This window comes from Gobio gobio, assembly GCF_949357685.1.
Source record: "Gobio gobio genome assembly, chromosome: 22".
Classification (NCBI taxonomy): Eukaryota; Metazoa; Chordata; class Actinopteri; order Cypriniformes; family Gobionidae; genus Gobio; species Gobio gobio.
In genome coordinates this window covers 27,244,479-27,263,761 of record NC_137118.1, presented here as the reverse complement: position 1 = coordinate 27,263,761, position 19,283 = coordinate 27,244,479, and the positions used below count along the sequence as shown (strand labels likewise).

The 19,283-nt window shown below is 37.2% G+C and overlaps 2 protein-coding genes across 3 annotated transcripts in view; one reads left to right on the top strand and one right to left on the bottom strand.

Annotated features, from left to right (window-relative positions):
- Positions 1-19,283, top strand: part of sh2d4a (SH2 domain containing 4A) — a 57,469-nt gene that overhangs the window by 313 nt on the left and 37,873 nt on the right. The gene's annotated exons all lie outside the window — the stretch shown is intronic.
- Positions 1-19,283, bottom strand: part of psd3l (pleckstrin and Sec7 domain containing 3, like) — a 151,272-nt gene that overhangs the window by 125,099 nt on the left and 6,890 nt on the right. The window lies entirely within an intron of this gene.

The following is a 19,283-nucleotide window of genomic DNA, read 5'->3' as shown; positions in this document are numbered from 1 at the left end:
CAGAAACGGGGCTGATTTTTTAATACCAGTGTCTTTTGTAGCTGGCAAGTAATTGACCACACTTAGCCACATGACGGAGCATGTGGAATTACTGGAACTGAACTCCAGGCGGAATGAAACAGTGTCCACTTTCAATTTCACAAGAGAAGTCAGTCTTAGTGAAAATCTGACCTCGGAGTTTAGGTTTGCCTGTTTGTTAAGATCAGAGTTCATGGACTGTGGAAATACCAGAGCCCTCTGAATCAGACATCTTTATCAGACCCAGTCTATAAAACAAGCTCAAAGTCTAACGTCAGCTTCGGAGCTGAGCATGTTTTAGTCGGATCTGACAGAGGGAACCCATTACTGAGATTAACAGCAGCTTCCCTGAGCTAAGAGTCAGGAAGTATAATCTAGTGATAATTCCAGTTATTGACTAGTCCAAGATCTCCATTGAAGACCTGAGTTGATCTGTTTAAAGGTCACCTTTTCCAGTCATTTGTGATTGGAGATATCTCTGTTTAGTTGTCTGATGTACAAAATGTTCAAACCATTCAAACAGTTTTGAGCATAATGCAATGTTCTAGCAGCAGTTATGAAGAACACTCATTGAGCTTTCATTATTGTGTTAAGACTGCACCTCAAAACCATGAGATGTTACTTAGCATATTTAGACACAGGAATAGCTTTGACTTGCTCAAAATTTCCTGAGGTGCAATCCATTACAAACAGCATGCAGAAAAACAAACAAAGCAGGAAATAATATCAGAGCGCACCCCTGCACTCTCAGTCAATAAGGTTAATCAGGTTGTAAAATGTAATGTGGTACAACTCCACAAAAATGTTAAATTTATTAAATGTATTCTATTTATTTTTAATACTATATACATTTTTGTCAAAAGGTTATTACTTATTACATGATGCTATTTTTAATACTATATAAATTTTTGTCAAAAGGTTATTACTTATTACATGATGCTTTCAACACATTACATTCTTAGATATTTTAAATTTAAAATGTTTTTTTAAACCATATAAAAACTGATTGTTCAAATGCAATGTGAAGGTAAAGGCGCATTTATCAAACACAACACTTCATTCATACAGACTAAAGTCAAAGGTCTTTGCACTTCTTCAAAAAAAGAACAAAGGGACAATGAGGAGCTTGAAGGTTGATATAAAATGGTGCAACTGTGCAAACTGAAAGATTATAAATGGTGACATTTATTATGAAACTTCTGAATATATAGCCAAGGCTTTCCTTGTGCTGTCAAACAAACTTGATACTGACAAAATGCCTATGAGTCAAAATCTGGGGTAATAATGGAACCGCAGTTTTAAAAAGTGATTTTCACTATTATTTACAACCGGCCCTGCATTTTCATGGGTTTAAATAAAAGATTGTTGTTATAAGAAACAACTTCATCAAAACCACTCCTTTTCCTGGTAAAAAAGGAAGGAACTTGATTTTCAAGTCAATGAACTTGCGACAGCTGGATGTAACATTTTTGTCAAGCCAAACATGACAGTCTCTAAGTAACATGTGATTTATTTAAGCCACAAAATCCTTCCATAAAATAAGTATAAAGATTTATACTATAATAAAATAACTCAGCAAAATGCACGTCTCTAACACGTTTTAAAACGTGCCATCCCATACGTGTATGTAATCATGTCCGTCAAAAACTTAGGCTGGCTGTCAGTTGGAATATTAGAAGTAAAAACAGACATAACTCATGCATGACCATCAATCATTTCACTGAATACTTGCCGGTCAAGAAATAAATAATGATTAACTTACGATGCGTATATTTACGAAAACAGTGGTCCAGGGACTACACGCATTTCCTGGAAAACCCACACAACCGGATGTTTTGAATCCATCCATCATTGCTTTCCGAGAAGATGGTGGTCTGTCAGAGATGATAACGAACGTAATACATCTTCACTCAAAAGACTAGAAATGTTCTTCACTCGCTGAAATTAAATGGGAATGATCATGAAACTGAGTGAAATACTTCAGCTAAACAGGTGTTGGTTTTGACGGATATTTTTATGCAAAAACTATACTTTCTGATTCTGACATTCCTGATTTGAATATTTGCAAGAATTTTCTATTTTTGAATTTTGAATGATCTTTTTTTAAGAATTTTGGCAATAGATGAACTGTTAAATGAGTGATCTTTAGATGTGTCGCTGTAGTCGGCCAATTCGATTGATGTATTATATATTATGAACTTTAATTTTATCAAATGTAGTTTGAATACTATCTTCTCAGTAGCTTAAAATATTAAGGCAATTATCAACGTTTGATAAAATGTTATTTAATTTTTCAATAAAAGAAGATAGATTTTTACATGATTTGTTTCATTGAATTATCTCTTAGCAGATTTTGACTCCTATACACATTGCATCTTTTATTCTACATTATGTGTGTCCCTTGGTAACAATTTCTGAAGGCTTTGTTTTGAGAAAACATTAAGTTATTCAAAAAAATACGCTAAATGGAGAGGAAGAAATTTGAGTAGCCACAGAAGTCATAGCTGGGCACCATTGTTGGATGCCAAATGGCAGTGGCACTATGTGTACTTTCATAGAAAACAATAGTGTTGAATTTTAGGACGCTGTATGTCATCCACCTGCCACATCCAGTGTGCTTCCCCATAAACCACAGCGTTCATTATATTTTATAGAGATGGCATCAGAGGAGAACTGGTCTCCCGACTGAGCCTTGGATGAGAACAAATCCTGAACTGAGCTGAACGATGACATCATGGTTTCAGCAAAGCTGCTTTTTAGTCAATTTGACCTCGTTTTATAATTGACTTACAACATCAACACTGTTATTGAACTTAACTGAAATCAACATTTAACTGACTTTGGCTGAATAATGACACTATTCTTTGAGTATTTTTAGAGCAGCTTTAAAGCAGAATTTGAACTTGTCTCGTAATTTATAATGCTTGCATCATTCGTTGTTATTTTCCTGTTTGTTACTGTGAAGCTGCTTTGAAACAATCTGTATTGTATAATGCGCTATAGAAATAAAGGTGACTTGACTTATACTGTAGTGTAGCACTTATAGCACTTAAGTTAGGCACCAAAATATACAAAACATACAATATAGTTACTTTAAGACAAGAAGTTCAGAAAATAGGGGCGAACTGAAGATGAACCAATTCTGACAATCCAGATTTTTCACAACAGTGAGCAGTCTGAGGTTTTGCCCTCAGGGTAAAACATGTATTTAAGACACATAGACAGCATGTCAGCCTGTGATCTTCACTCTTCTAACACAATAATTATTCTAAGAGAATAGAGGAATAACACGCTATTTCTGAGCATGTTTAAGAGCTGCAGCAAAACACGGCTCATGTTTCCACTTCATTAAATATGGTACAGCATTTTATTGGAATTTACGATCAAAATGCAATTTAAATAAGTGTCGTGATCACCTACTTTATTATGAGGTTAAGTGTACATTTTATTATTTTTTTATAATCTTTTTGTCTTTACTAGTTGACAATTAAATTTTTAGAGGGGTCCTATTTTAACCTTTTCAACTTTAGTTAGTGTGTAATATTGCTGTTTGAGCATAAAAAAGATCTGCAAGGTTACAAAGCTCAAAGTCTACTCCAAAGGGAGATATCTTATCATTTATTCATATTTTAACAGAATCCATTTTCCAAGAACTACAACGAATGGATCATTTGGACTACAATGCATTTTTCCGGATCTTGTGAAGTCATAATGTTACTCATTTAAATAATCTCTGCCCACAGAATACGCAAAAAAAAGGCAAGGCCTGATTGAGCTGTATTAGAGAAGACAGTGTTGTTGTTGCTAAGTTAAAGAGACAAAAACTCATTTGTTTGAACGTCCTGAGGCTGAAAAACTGGTTAAAATTTATTTTAAACACTGTTCCTGAACATTACATCCCCAACGTTTATCTGTGTGCTGCACATTTTACGGAGAACAGCTTCCAGAAACTAAGAGAGTACAATGCAGGCTACGCACAAAAGCTTCTCCTGAAATGGAGCAGTTCCCACTTTGTCGGGACAATCTGATGTTTGTGGATCACAACTTGTAAGTATGTCTTTTTATTTCTAGTTCCGTTTCTATTAACAGTTCCAATTATAAGTTTTAGGTTGTTGCTACGATGTAAACAAAGCAAAAAGCTGTTGATAGAGTGTTTACTGTAGCTTTTGTAAGCTCTCGCTTTGGTAAGACGGTTCACCCCTCCTTAGTATGGGTCAATGTTGGGGTCAAATTAAACATGGCTTTGTGATGGATTACTGTTTGTATTACCATAGTTTTCTGACAAGTATCATAATAAAATGGTGTATACTTTGTATCTAAAATGTATAAGAAAATTCCAAAAAAAACAAACATACCATGAAATGTACTTGTACTTGTGTAATGACAATAAAGTTGAATCTAATCTAATCTAATCTAATCTAAATCCATGCTTGCAAAGTCTGTGCATGAAATCCATTCTGCACTATCCTGTCTTGAATTGGTTTAAAATGACACCATCCTTAATATTTACTTGCAGTAGAGCTCACAGTGCTGTAATAATGTAAAATATGTGAAAAAACAATATGTTTTTTGAACAATCAAGCATGAAAGCATATGCTAGTACACCCCAAAAACAAAATCAAGACTTCATAAAAAGGCAATAATACAAATATTATTTTCAGTGTCTCAATTAATATGAGCTCATGAAAACTGCATGTATAAAAATTGGAAAAGAATTACAAAAATATTGTGTAGATGGAATATAGATTGTCGCACTAATTACAACTTAAAATGCATTTAAATGTAAAAATAGCCAGTCTAATTATTAGCAATACTTAAAGATGAAGTAAGTAACAAAGATTATAGAAATTAGTTGTACTTGTGTTTGTTTGTATCATAGTGACTGTCATGTTGAGATCACATGACTTGCTCCATCCTACTCACTTTATCCCACTTTCAGACGCTTTTAGTTCCGGCATAAATATTGGTCATGGGTAACAATGTGCCTTTGAAAAAACTATCTCTGCAAGGGCATCTTTTGTGTCTGTATGATACTGGATTACTTTAAAATCCTAGACCACTGTCATATCAGCCAGAGAAAACAAGAATTCTAAACAACTGAGTGCACTTTTAATATCAGCGGTGCATAAATGTTCAGTTGCTACTGTGGGAAAGGCCCCTAAAGTGCACTAAAGCGTGTCATTACGGCCAAGCGGTGCCAAACCTGCTGTCAAAATGAGGAAGCACCTTGTGAGAGTATTTTGGTTTTAAACTGAGTGCACTCAATCATGTAGGTTGTGGGTGATTTCTCAAAAGGAAAATACAACAAACCTCTTGAGTCAGCTCAAGCACAACCAGCTATAAGAGCAACGTCCAGCAAACAGTCTGCAAGTATGGTTAAAACTCAAACTCCTCCCAAACCAGGACTAAAGCAGCCAGTTAAACTGGTCCTTCGTTTAGAACAGTGTTTCTCAATCGGTGGGTTGCAAAACTATTTGAGTGGGTCGCAGAGTATATAAAAAATTAAATTCTAAATGTTTTTCTGATGCAAGACTTTTTTTTAACGCAGTTTAAGTAGAGCTTCATGATTCTGGATAAATTGAGAATCAACTAAACAAAACAACATGTAATTTAACAGAGGTTCTGAAATTTTTTTAATTGCTAATCTATTTAAAATGTTTAATTAATCTGAATTTAAAATGTTTGAATGAATGATTCAATGACAAATACATTTGTCTAAAGTCTTGTCACCATCTGGTGGCGTAATGTTACTTTTAAAAGCTGATTTTCTCTATTTTGATCGCTAACGTAGACATCAGTTTTTATATCTGATCTATAAACTTCTCTGATAATATTAATATTTGTAAGACAGAAATAACGATACTGTGTGATTTAAAAGACTGTTTGTGAAGCGGTTTCATACATGTACATGACAATTGCTCTCCTTGTTAAAGGTGTAATAGACACAGGCGGATCTTTGTCATTTAGCAGTCATGTGGGTTTGAATCAAGATCGCCATCTTTTAATGATTAATCTTGTAGCTCTAAGTTTAAAGTGCCCCTATTATGCCATTTTAAAGTCTCCAAATTTTTTGTTTTGTTTTGGTCTCCTACAACAGGTTTACATGCATCAAAGGTTAAAAAATAATAATAATAATTATCTCATAATATACACTGCACATCAGACATCACTTTTTTCAATGATTCTCAAACGACTGGAGGGATGAATCAGCCTCTCTAGATCCCTCCTTTCCGCGAGCTACTTTGCTCTGATTGGCCAGACAGCCCAATTTGTTGTGACTGGTCTACCGCTTACAGCGCGTGTCGAAAACAAAAATGCCCAAAAGCTAAGCGATTGTACACACTGTAAAGAGAGTAACAATGACGTCGATTTTACCATATCAATCCGAGCGCGTGTCTGATGATGAAACATTGGAAGAACTAGTTATTCAACCCGAACCTCCATCGCAAGGACCACTTGAGTAGGACGTTTCTCAGTGACGGTACTCGTTTTGAGTTAGATTATGAGATGTTGCAATTGTAATTCTTCACCATGAGCATTAACAAGAGTATGTCCATAAACAAACCCATGTGTATATTTCTAATTTATTGCTGTGCACTTTTTACTTTGCTTTACTCAAAGTAATAACGACAGACAGTCTGCTGCATTAATAGACACAGTTTTAGGTAACACTGCAGCCCACAGCTGATTAGCAGAAGTATTTCAGTAAGACAGTAATAACGTGAGTTAGCCGGTTAGCCAGAAACGTACACAATATAAAACACAAAACTACATATTTTGGACACTGGGTGAAAAATATATACATCAACAATTAATCATACTTATAGGTAGGACTGTGCAATTAATTGAATTTCGATTTCGATTTCGATTTCGGCTCCCAACGATCACCAAAATAGTACAATCGAGAAAAAACGATTATTTTGCCATGTTCAGTTTTGCAAGAACACTCTTATTTTGTCTTGCGTTCTGAATGAAACGCGCACATCCGCCCCTCCCGAAGCCACAAACTCTCTGAGATTGTGAGTCTCGTGACTCGTGTGCATATCATCCGCTGGAATTTAAAAACTCGGCGCGAGTAAAGATGGTAGAAGGAGGGCAGTTACAGCAGCGTTTGGAGAGCAAAAAAGGCAAAACCAACTCCGTTGTCTGGGAACAGTTTGGCTTCGAGGAATCAGACGACGAGCAGAAACATGCTACGTGCAAGATTTGCTACATGGTAGTGGCTGCAACGCAAGGGAACAGCACGAATTTGTTTAACCACTTGAAAATTAAACACAGAGTTACCTATGACAATCTAATAAAGAAACAAAAACTGACGAGAGCAGGGGTGCCGTGTAAACGTATTTTTTTTCCTTCATATTTTTCAAATAATACTCTCTTTGTAAACTTTGTTCAATGCATGTGAGTGCTGCCATATTTTCGAATATGACCAGTCATTTTCGCCGTCATCACCCGGGTGTAGTGCCAGAAGACGCGAATGAGAAGCCGCGCGCGCTGTCAGAAAATTTGTCTCTATGCACTCATCCGAGAATGCGCACACGTCTCACAGCGCGAAAATATTGAGTTCTCTTTCAAGTCTTGCTCTTGAACGGACAAACACACAAAACGTATGTCAACGTCCATCTTTAAGAGTATCCTAGCAGACATAGTCTGTATATGCCTTAAGTAAACTTTATACAGTCGAGAAAGACGAAGCATATCCGAGCATTAGGTCTTAAAGGGGCAGTAGCCTTTACTGCTGTCTGTTTAATGTCAAACAACAAAAGACAAGGACATCATTCACTGCACTTGATTGAATAGCTTTTGTAAGTTTAATAGGATTAATCTTTAATTTATGCACTCAAATATGCAATGTTATTTTACATTTGATACATTTCTGTACCTGAAAACTAATGTTAGACATACCTGAAAAGCATATCTAGCCGAACCAAATTGTTGATCTTATTTATTTGTGGTTATCATTTTTACTTGAATCCTTTTATACTTTGATTTGAATATATGTTATATTATTTATTTTAATAGTTCAAAAAGTACAACAAATGTTACAATTTCAATTGAATTGTTGAAAGGTGTCTTTTTAATAAATGCAACACATTCCCAAAGTCATGTGAAATAATCGTGTTACATAATCGTGATTTCAATATTGACCAAAATAATCGTGATTATGATTTTTTCCATAATCGAGCAGCCCTACTTATAGGTAGTGATTCTGAGGAGCAAGCTGGTCCAAATAAACTGGGTACTGACCCATCTTTTAAGAGCAAACGTTTTGCGAATCCCGCATTTAACTGATTTGAGAAGCAGTCATCAGTAAAATGACGTTTGAGGGCTGGTCAAGTTGTTCGCGGGCCGACAACATCCATCATAGACGGGCATTATGCAAATGTATTTTCTAGTGATGTAGAACCGTAAAGCAGTGAGATTTGAATTAAAAACGACTAATTAAGACGGTTCAGAGTCGATTCTTTCTTTTGGAAGACAATAACTTTATTTATTGTGCACTTTCAGCTTTACAACTTTGCAGAACGTTTACATTCACAAACAGCTATATTACACACTGCATGAAAGGGAATATTCAAAAAACTATAATAGGGCACTTTGAGTAAAGAGTGCCAGAGAAAATGCGTTGTCCTGATTCAGTATCTGCTGTCAGATGAGATGTATTCGAACGTTATTTTCTTGTTACGATATAACTCAGAAAAACTAACTTTCCTATCCTGTCTGACATGCTGTGCTTGTGACGTGCAAATGCAGAGTTGCATTGTCTATCACTTCACTATAGAGCATTTGAAATTACAAGCATTGTCAATTAGTAAGTCCTGAAATTACCAAAAAGTACCAATAAATTACATAACTGATTTCATTAACAGTTTATGTAAGTATTATAACCAAATCTTAACCCAAAATACCACTTTACTTCCACATTGTATTATTTTTGATGACTGCGGTGGCTCATACCAACTCACTATTTGTATTAACAAAAACTACTCTGGGCTTTACCACACTGTTCATTCATCAGTGTTAGTGATATTTTAACAATTTATGTGCATGTTAAGTAAAATGGGACAGCACTTGTGTGTGTGTCAATAATTTTTGAGAAATAAATTAGCTTAGTTCAAATTCCAAAAAATTTGGGTTGCGGAATAATGACCATGGGAAAATGTGGCCAAACTAGTTGAGAACTACTAGTCAAGAAGGCATGCTTTTACAAAGCTCCATTCTCCCCATCTTGATGTGCAAAAAGCTAGTTGAACCTTTCATGTAAAATGTCATTAATAGTAGATAATACTTCAACACAATGTCCCTTCAGTAAAAGACTGAAAAAAGACTCTGGAGAAGCTGCAGTGATGGTTTTATTACTCAGGAATTTATTGAATGTGTCTTCATTTTCTGGTTTTAAATCAACTTGAAATCACTGACACTGATCCATATTGTGAAGCCCTACCACATGAAACACACATGATCTAGTTATGTTTATGATGCTTACAAATCAACATGAATTTCTAATTTCGTTATGATACCTGGAAAAGTATCGATAGTCGATTCCATTTTCAATACCACGGGGAAAACCCGCTGCATATACTGTCAAATAGATATTTTTAATATTATTTATTTTTTGTCCAACTATTGAAAGTCTAGGGCTCTAGGCATTCAAAAATAGTTTTTTTCATAAACGTTGATTAATTACCATTACAATTATCTCACAAATATTTGCTAACTGAATGTATTTTTTACAATGGGGTAATTTTGTTGCAATAGCTTACAAACAGCACAAGGAAGCTTGATTTAAAATGGTAAATTGAATTTAAAAAGACAAGTAAACAGTAAAAAAATAAGAACGAATAAACAAATTACTTACAATAGCACAAATAATTACAAATAATTACAAATACAAATTAAATAGGCTGCTTTATTTTTTTCATCAGGTAGGTCAAAAAGTAGTATTAACTAAATAATCAAATTTAAAATAACATTGGATAATCTTCATTGTAAAAAAATAAATACAGATTAATCCATTAAAGTTACACAAGTTAACCAGTCAAGAGCAGTAAGTGATAATTTGTCTTTTTGTAGTTTGAATTACATTAACAACACAGAGAGTGGCACGTTTATTCGGCTGCTGTCCCTTCAAGACCTGACGCACGCATGAATCCAAAAGACAGTTCCTGTTACACATTCTTCCTGAACTGTTTACAAATGTGTTTACGTTAATACTCACCAAGATGGGCATTGTGGCATAATTTTTGAGTGTATTTGACTATTAATAAGATGGGAAAAGGAGCTAACTTTGGCACTTATTTGTCAGAGGCGGGTTTATTACTACAGATGTGAGCGCGAAATCTGCGGGAATGAGTAGAATTATGAATTAAATTCAGACCCGTCACACCAACAACACTACTTAAAGTTAATGAGAGGAGGCGGGTGCGTGTCAACTCGCTGTTGGTCGGAGAGGAGAGCTAGAAAGCGCAGCTGGTATCGGTGTATCTATACTGTAGAAAGGTGTATTGGTATTGTTTCAGATATTTCAGTATCGATACATTCTGACAACACTACAGCAAACTCAGCCTCATTAAATTGGATTCTTATGTCATGGTTTTGCAGATGACAAACAAAAAGAAACTCCATTAAAAAGCAATGGCGCAATTTGACTTTAATGCCTAATGCATCTTCATTTGCTAAGAAGAAGGTGGAAACGTGCTGAGAGAATCAACACACTGCCAACAATTCAGCCTAGGACAACTGCGGCAATGATGAACTTATCTGCTTGTATATACACCGATCAGGCATAATGACCCAATATTGTGTTGGTCCCCCTTTTGCTGGCAAAACAGCCCTGACCCGTTGAGGCATGGACTCCACCAGACCCATGAAGGTCTAGTCCTGTAGTCTAGCCCTAAGTTGCGAGGTGAGGCCTCCATGGATCGTACTTGTTTGTTCAGCACATCCCCACAGATGCCCGATGGATTTGGATTTTGGGGAATTTGGAGGCCAAGTCAAAACCAAACCTCAAACTTGTTGTGCTCCTCAAACCATTCCGGAACCATTTTTGCTTTGTGGAAGGGCGCATTATCCTGCTAAAAGAGAGCACAGCCACCAGGGAATACCGTTTCCATGAAAGGGTGTACATGGTCTGCAACAATTCTTAGGTACGTGGTGTCAAAGTAACATCCACATGGATGGCAGGACCCAAGGTTTCCCAGCAGAACATTGCCCAAAGCATCTCACTGCCTCTGCCAGCTTCCCTCCTTCCCATAGTACATCCTGGTGCCATGTGTTCCCCAGGTAAGCGACGCACACGCACCCGGCCATCCACATGATGTAAAAGAAAACGTGATTCATAAAACCAGGCCACCTTCTCCCATTGCTCTGTGGTCCAGTTCTGATGCTCACGTGTCCACTGTTGGCGCTTTCGGCAGTGGACAGGGGTCAGCATGGGCACTATGCAGCCCCATACACAACAAACTGCGACGCACTGTGTATTCTGACTATGGATGGGCATTTCAAGCAAAAATGATATTCGAAGATCGCTGGGAATTATTCGATTTTTATTCGAAAATCGCAACTCCTCCCCCGCATGAGAGAGAGACCATTCACACTCTCAATCTGTATGATAACAAACTGTTTAATTCATTAGGGAATAGGCTATATCAACTCAAGCCATATTATTGTAACATGCTGAAACATATGACTGTAATGTGACATCGCCCCAAGTTACCTGATAAATGCCACAAGTCTACAGCGTGCGCGTGAGACGATGTGTTATTCTTCTGTTGTCTCAGGGCGTTTTTACTCTGGCATTTTAGTTCGGAATGGGGCACGGTTAGCATGAAAAATTGCTAATGTGAAAGCTTACCTACAGAGCTTGGTGTGCACTGAGGTACCGAACCCGAGAACACACAACCGGAGTTCGGTTGCTCTCGGAGCTGAGCCGTGATTCACGTGAATGTGCAAACAGCACTCGGGTGCGCACTTGTTGTGGAAGAAAGTAACCAGCGCATGCGTTTTAGCCGATTACAATGTCATTAGTTCAATAACATGCACGTAAGAGATGATAGTGTTGATGATTTAGCTGAGATACGATCGCGAGAGCGAGCCTGCAGTGTATTCGCGCATAGAGTGCAAGCAGGGCAGCAAATGAATGGCAATTCACCGTCTCCTCAAAAGAGTCTGTTTGCAAGCAGCAAAGCCGCCTTCAAGCGACACACATACGGTAAACCCAAGTGTCGTTTACTCAGCTGCACATAATAGCACCAAATTAATTGAAAAAAGCCCAATATATAGGGCTCGGGCGCTGCGTTGCATTCTGGGACGTGGCGGCCATGTTGATGGCCTCGCGAATGTAAACATACAGCAAATCGAACGAGGAGAAGCAGAGTTGGGAGAAAGAAAAACTATGTTAAAATCCCGAAAAGGATGTGGAATTTACCGGGATACGTTAAATAGGGAAGCCAGGGACCGGTATATGGACAAAATTGGAACTATTAACGGTTTGGATTCATATGAAATTTGCAGTTCACAAATGGATGGGTTCAGGAGCTGCAGACCATGAAGCCTATGTAACGTTAACCTTTTACCTTGAAGCATTCTGCACCGTTCTGTGTTCTCGGGTTGCACTACTTGCAAATAAACGCTGAAAAATATCTGATTGTGTGACACTTCTTGCTTTTGCACATTATACGGTTATTGCGATTGTGTGACACTTCTTGCTTTTGCACATTATATTGATTTAAGTATATTTATTTTGAAGATTGTGGGTATGGATGCAACAGACACTTATGGCTGTATTTAATGCACATTTATTTTATTTCAACGCTAGGGCTCATGTTTGTCAGAGCACAACATACATACACAATCTTATAGAGGAATGTCATGTCTTCGTCCTTGCTTGGCAACACCATGTGAATCGGTACTTTATCTGACAAAATAGTGCACTTGTTGCGGACGGTTACAATCACCCTTTCCACGTGAATTCGGAGGTGGGCATTTTTTCTTGTGCTCCCCACATCTCTTGCATCCAGCTGACAGCGTTCTTTTGTGAAAGCAGGGATCTTTACCTCGGCACACATAAGTCCCACACTGTCCTTTATGTCAAAGCCGCGATCAGGCAACACCATATCCCCAGGTAACAGTTTGTCTTACAGCCGCGATCCAAGCGAGCCGACGACTCTTTGTTACCTCGGATACTTGCTCTCCGTGGTTGCGTCTCCAAGCAGGAAAGAGGTGGAAAGTTAATCCATTTTCGAACTTTTTCCCATGGCGATTATGTGATCTAGTGTTACACCCCACAATGCAGCAACGGTTTACCATGGTTTCCAATAATAACGCCAAATTAAGACACACGACTGAGAGGGAGCACGTCTATAAACAGTGCGCAGTAGTCCGAGTAGCAGCAAATGAGGCCATCAACATGGCCGCCACGCAAAGTAATGACGTCATACGCCCGAGCCCTATTGACCCGCGTTCTGTTTTCTATCACGCCCGTGCACGTTTGTGATGACGTAAGATGAACGCAAACGCACCAGGGTTCAAGTTGAGTGTGAAACCAGACCAACACTGTGGAGGCGGAGGGAACAATCAGACTCGGACCGCAGCAAACGTGTCCAGTATAAAACACCCTGAGAGCCGACTGGCAGCTTTTAGGTGCGTTATTGGCAGCGCCTCTGGTTACATGAACGCATCAGCACCACATCAGCACCGACAACATGGGGATTTTTTTTGGACGATAATCGCACATACTATTCGATATTCTATAATTAAATAACTAATCGAATATTCGAAAATCGCGACCCATCCCTAATTCTGACACCTTTCTATCAGAACCAGCATTAACTTCTTGAGCAATTTGAGCTACAGTAGCTCGTCTGTTTGATCGGACCACACGGGCCAGCCTTTGCTCCCCAGGTGCATCAATGAACCCATGACCTTGTCGCTGGTTCACCAGTGTTCCTTGCTAGGACCATTTTTGATAGATACTCTGATATGACGTTTGAGGGCTGGTCAAGTTGTTTGCGGGCCGACAACATCCATCATAGGCGGGCATTATGCAAATGTATTTTCTAGTGATGTAGAAAGCAGTGAGATTTTAATTAAAAACGACTCATTAAGACGGTTCAGAGTCGATTCTTTCTTTTGGAAGACAATAACTTTATTTAGATGCTCTGACCCAGTTGTCTAGCCATTACAATTTGGCCCTTGTCAAACTCACTCAAATCCTTTCGCTTGCCCATTTTTCCTACTTCTAACACATCAACATTTGAGGACAAAATGTTCACTTGCTGCCTAATATATCTCACCCACTAACAGGTGCTGTGATGAAGAGATAATCAGTGCTATTCACTTCACTTGTCAATAATGTTATGCCTGATCTATGTATAACTGCATGAAAATAAAAAGCCATATATGCAAACTGCAAGAGCTGAGGCTAATGTCAAAGCCCTATTAAGACAATTCGTACAGCTGTTCTAACAGCGATATGGACCATTCTTTGGCTGTAAGATGATGGTAGTATCTTAGCGGTTGAAGGGTCAGTAACCCAAAGGTTAAATGTTCAAACCCTGATGGCTGATTCATAAACTTAAGAACAGGACTGCATAATTAAGGCCAGGGTATTGTTTTCCGTGTTTGACTCTAGGGCTGCATACATTGAAATAAAACCAGTATGGTGATATGATTGTTGATTTAATAAACGTGAAGTAAAGTAAAGTAAACGTGTGTGGTTTGAGAGTGAAGCGCGTTTTATATTTACACACAAGTAGGTTATGATTCAGTATTTCAGAATCTTACAATGGCTTGATTAATTTACAGTGAATCAAGCCATTCTGAGATGCTGAGCTGCATGTAAATGAACATACAGTGCCTTCACTCTGAAACCAGCTGCACATTTATTTAATAGTATTACATACTTTAAATAAAAGCTTGATAATATACCATTTGAAAAATGAATAAATTAATACATAAATATTAGTTTCATAATTTTACAGTAAAATAAAATTATTTTATTACACAACTTTATTTTACAGTACAATAGTACTACTACAATATATTTCTTATGTTGTTTAATATATTTAATAATAAATCACAATAAAATCATAATAATTATTATTTTGATTTATAGTCATACTGAATTGGTTAAAAAAAAACAGTGTGAATGTGGCCTAGGAAAATTCATGGTCCTATTATGCTTTTCTCCATGTTCAACTATGTTCAAAGTTTTTCCCTATATCAGTGTGCACGTTCTGAACTCCCTGAAATGCCTCCATTGTAGTCTTGAGTTTTCATCCAATTCCCGCCCAAGACATGCACAAAATAAAGGGGAAAACAGTAGTATGTTGAAACTGAAATTCAAGACATTGTAAAAGGGTATATTTTTCACAAGGGTTTCCCAATTCGTTCAGCCCTAAAAGGATTTCACAATTTAAAAAGTCTTCAGAGTAAAAATACATTTCTTTGTGGAAGCACTCCCCAACAAAATTCTTTCCAAATAGCGCTATTCAAGTAATCTGGTGAAACTTCCTGTGTTTTTTCATATGCACAATATACTGTATATCGCAGGAAAATATATTGAGCATTTAATTTATTCACATTTTTTAAGGGTTTTTTCTGCTGCTCAAAGGGCTGTTTTTGTTGATCGTTTAGCTGTTTGTGCTTTGTACTTTTAATATCACTTTTGGTATGTTTGTTACTTTTAATAAACAAAGTCTCAGCTTTCAAAATGTCACAAAATAGAAACAATAAATGTGGATTTGGCGCTCTTTAATGTGGCATGACATCTCATTATTTCTTTATGTTTACTAGTTATAGCTTTAAATAAATATGAATAATCATCAGAAGGACTGTTGAAAAAAACAGTGCAACTTACTGAAATGAATCATGTCTCATGTAAAAAAGGAGTATTTTGCTAAATATATGCACCATTTTACATATTATGTAAATAATGTGATGTGAAAGATGAACAATTTAATTCAATACTATATTGCATGTGAAGAGCTGCCTTTCGCTAGAACGCCTTCCATTTTCAACTTATGACTAGGACGCTACGTAAGTGTTTTGAACTGCGAGAGGCGTTACACTTTCTTCATAAATTGAATACGGAAGGCAGTCTGGCAGAAAGCTAGATGTTTTACTTTATAGTTTTAAATATAGATATTTACTTACAAAAACACATTTCTTCACTTCAGAAGGCCTTTATTAACCCCCCAGTGCTGTGTGGATTACTTTTTTAATGTATGGACGCACTTTTTTGGGCTTCAAATTTTGGGCTGCCATTTACTGCCATTATAAAGCTTGGATTAGCCAGGACATATTTTTAATATTTCTCCGATTGTATTTATCTGAAGGAAGAATACACCCAAGATGGCTTGAGGGTGAGTAAATCATGGGGACACTTTCATTTATGGGTGAACTATCCCTTTAAAGAAAATTATTTGGCACCTATTTGCTTTCTTACAGGAGCCAATCGCTCCTAATCTGATTTTTTGAGTGATGTTTAAAACAAAACATAAATAATTCAGGAACTGTTCTCGTTTTGTTTTGAAAGTGTAGCTGCATAAAGAATATCCTATAACATGCAGTTGCTTAACACAACAGTATTTTCAAGTCATCTAAATAACTAAATGCAATTACAACATCAAGGGAAAAAATCAGCAATTATGATTTTGACATAATCATGCACTGGCACCACATAAGCTTGTCTATCACCACTGTGCTCTGAACAAGACATTAAACGTCTGGTTACTCCATAGAGTCTGTCCTCTTATTAGGATACTGTCAGTTGCTTGTGGATGAGAAAACATCTGGAAAATTACCAATATGTCAATGCAGGGAGAAACTGTGGCATGTAACCAGGCAGAGACCATGATGCAATACAAGCAAAAGGAAATAACCATTACAAACCCTCGATTTCTCTGACGCAGCAAAAGCTAGCCCAATACCTTAGTAACAGCCCTGTGGCAGAACTATGAGCAGTCCACACGCACAACTCCAAGCTTACACACTCCTGTCCTTTCACTGCTTGTTTCTGCAAGAGTGTATTCATTTGTATTCTATATGTTACAATAGGTTGAAATTCCTAAAAACCAAGAATGCAAAAAAGCGTCTGAAGATTCCTTTTTAGCAGATATGATGCAAATACGGTGCACAGCAATAAGTATTTTTTTATATGTTGACCCCTGTATAGGAACAGCCAACATTCCTGCCACAAATATGACTTTATTCTTAAATAGTTTATTGACGATTAATAACATTTTAATATGATTTTTTTAAACACTATTGATGGAAAACAAAAACAACATTGCACCATTAAGTGCATTTACATACACAATATGCTGATTACTATGCAAAAAACCTTTATATGTTTAATTATTAAGTGTTGTAGAGAACAATTCTACATTTATCCCATAACTTACTCACCCTCAAACCATCCTAGGTGTATATGACTTTCTTCTTTCAGATGAAAACAATCGGAGTTATATTAAAAATGTCGACTCACTCCCGGCGCTATGGGCGGGCCTTAGGGGGCCGGGCCCGCCCACAGAGCTCCTGTGCCCCCCCTCCATCAAATTTACATTTAAAAATTATTTAAAAAATAATAATAATTTACGTGTAGTATTTATGTATTTATTGATGTGTGTATTTAAATGTAATATTTGACTCAATCTTATTTAAAAAAAACAACCGCGAAGTTTGACTGATTGTTTACAAAAAAGGGGTTTCCCGCTGACCCGCTCTAACGGCAGCATCTCGGTAAAGTTATAGCGAAGTGACGTGCGCTCGGTTTTGCCTAAGCTAGCTAGCTAGGTTAAATTTAAATTAATCGTGAAAGTGAAAATATTAAAATATGGATATACGAAGCTTTTTCAAATCGTCAGCTTCTGGAGGGAAGAAACTGACACCTGTGGCGCCTGAAACACCTGCTACAACGACAGAAGGTGGTGGAGCCTCGGCTAGCAGCACCAGTCATGATCCAAGCGATGTTTTTTTTAATGAGATTCCACTCCCAAAAACGTCGACTTCAGCTGTATTAAGAACGTGAGTAGGGCAGTTGGTTTTATTACTCTTCTTAAGTTGCACCAGCTGTGGTGTAAATTATGCATTTGACACTAGCCGTGTTTACATTACCCTTCAAATTGCGCAAATTGAAATTGCGAATTGAAAATATTTCGAAATAGTTTTTTATCGATATTTAGATAATAGCGCAAAACAGCTGAGCAAATCTGTAATGGAAACGCAGCTACTGATATGCTATATGTGTGTGAGTGTGTCGTAGTTGATTATGCATGGTTGATTTAATACTTAACTTGAGATTTGTGACTATTAGGCTGTTATTAGGAAGTTGGCTTATAGCATGCTGTGTTCATGGAACAATGCAGACCAAGGCTATAATTGTAACATGATATCTTCAGTAACCGAAATATGAGTGGGCAATAGGCTAATAGTTAGGATATTAAAATCGCCGTGAAACTGTTGTAGCAATAGTTGGTTGTTGTCCTATAGAAAAATGTATTGGATGTCATAATTAGGCCCCCCCAAGAATATTAAATGCCCGTCCATTGATTTGTTTCTGCCGCCGGCTCTGTGTCGACTCCTGGCTCTTCCAAGCTTTATGATGGCAGGGATTGGCAGCCCAAAATTTGAAGCCCAAAAAAGAGCATCCATCCATTGTAAAAGTAATCCACACCGCTCCTGGGGTATGGGGGGGTTAATAAGCTCCTTTTGAAGCAAAAAGATGCGTTTTTGTAAGTAAAATATCCATATTTAAAACGTTATTAAGTTAAATAATTAGCTTCCTCCAGACCGCCTTCCGTATTCAACTTATGAAGAAAGTGTAACGTCTCTCGCAGTTCAAAACACTGCTACGTCCTAGTCATACTTTGCATCATTTGTGCTCTTTCCATAAGTTGAATATGGAAGGCGGTCTAGATATTTTACTTTATAACATGTTAAATATGTTTCTTACACAAACGCATCGTTTCGCTGCAGATGGCCTTGTTCTTATCTGAGCCAGTGTCACAGACCATAATTATGTCAGCATCACTTCACTTGGCCATTGAGTGTCGCTTGGCCATCGTACGACCTCAATGCATCCTATAAACGTTGTCTTATATCACACATCCAAAATTGTGATAATAGTAATTAATAATCGCAATTACAATTTCAAGGGAATAATCAAAAACAAATAAGTCATAATCGTGTAGCCCTAATGTATAATAATACAATGGGGGAATATTTGTGGGTCCTGATAATGCCAAATGTCTTGTTTCCAGTAA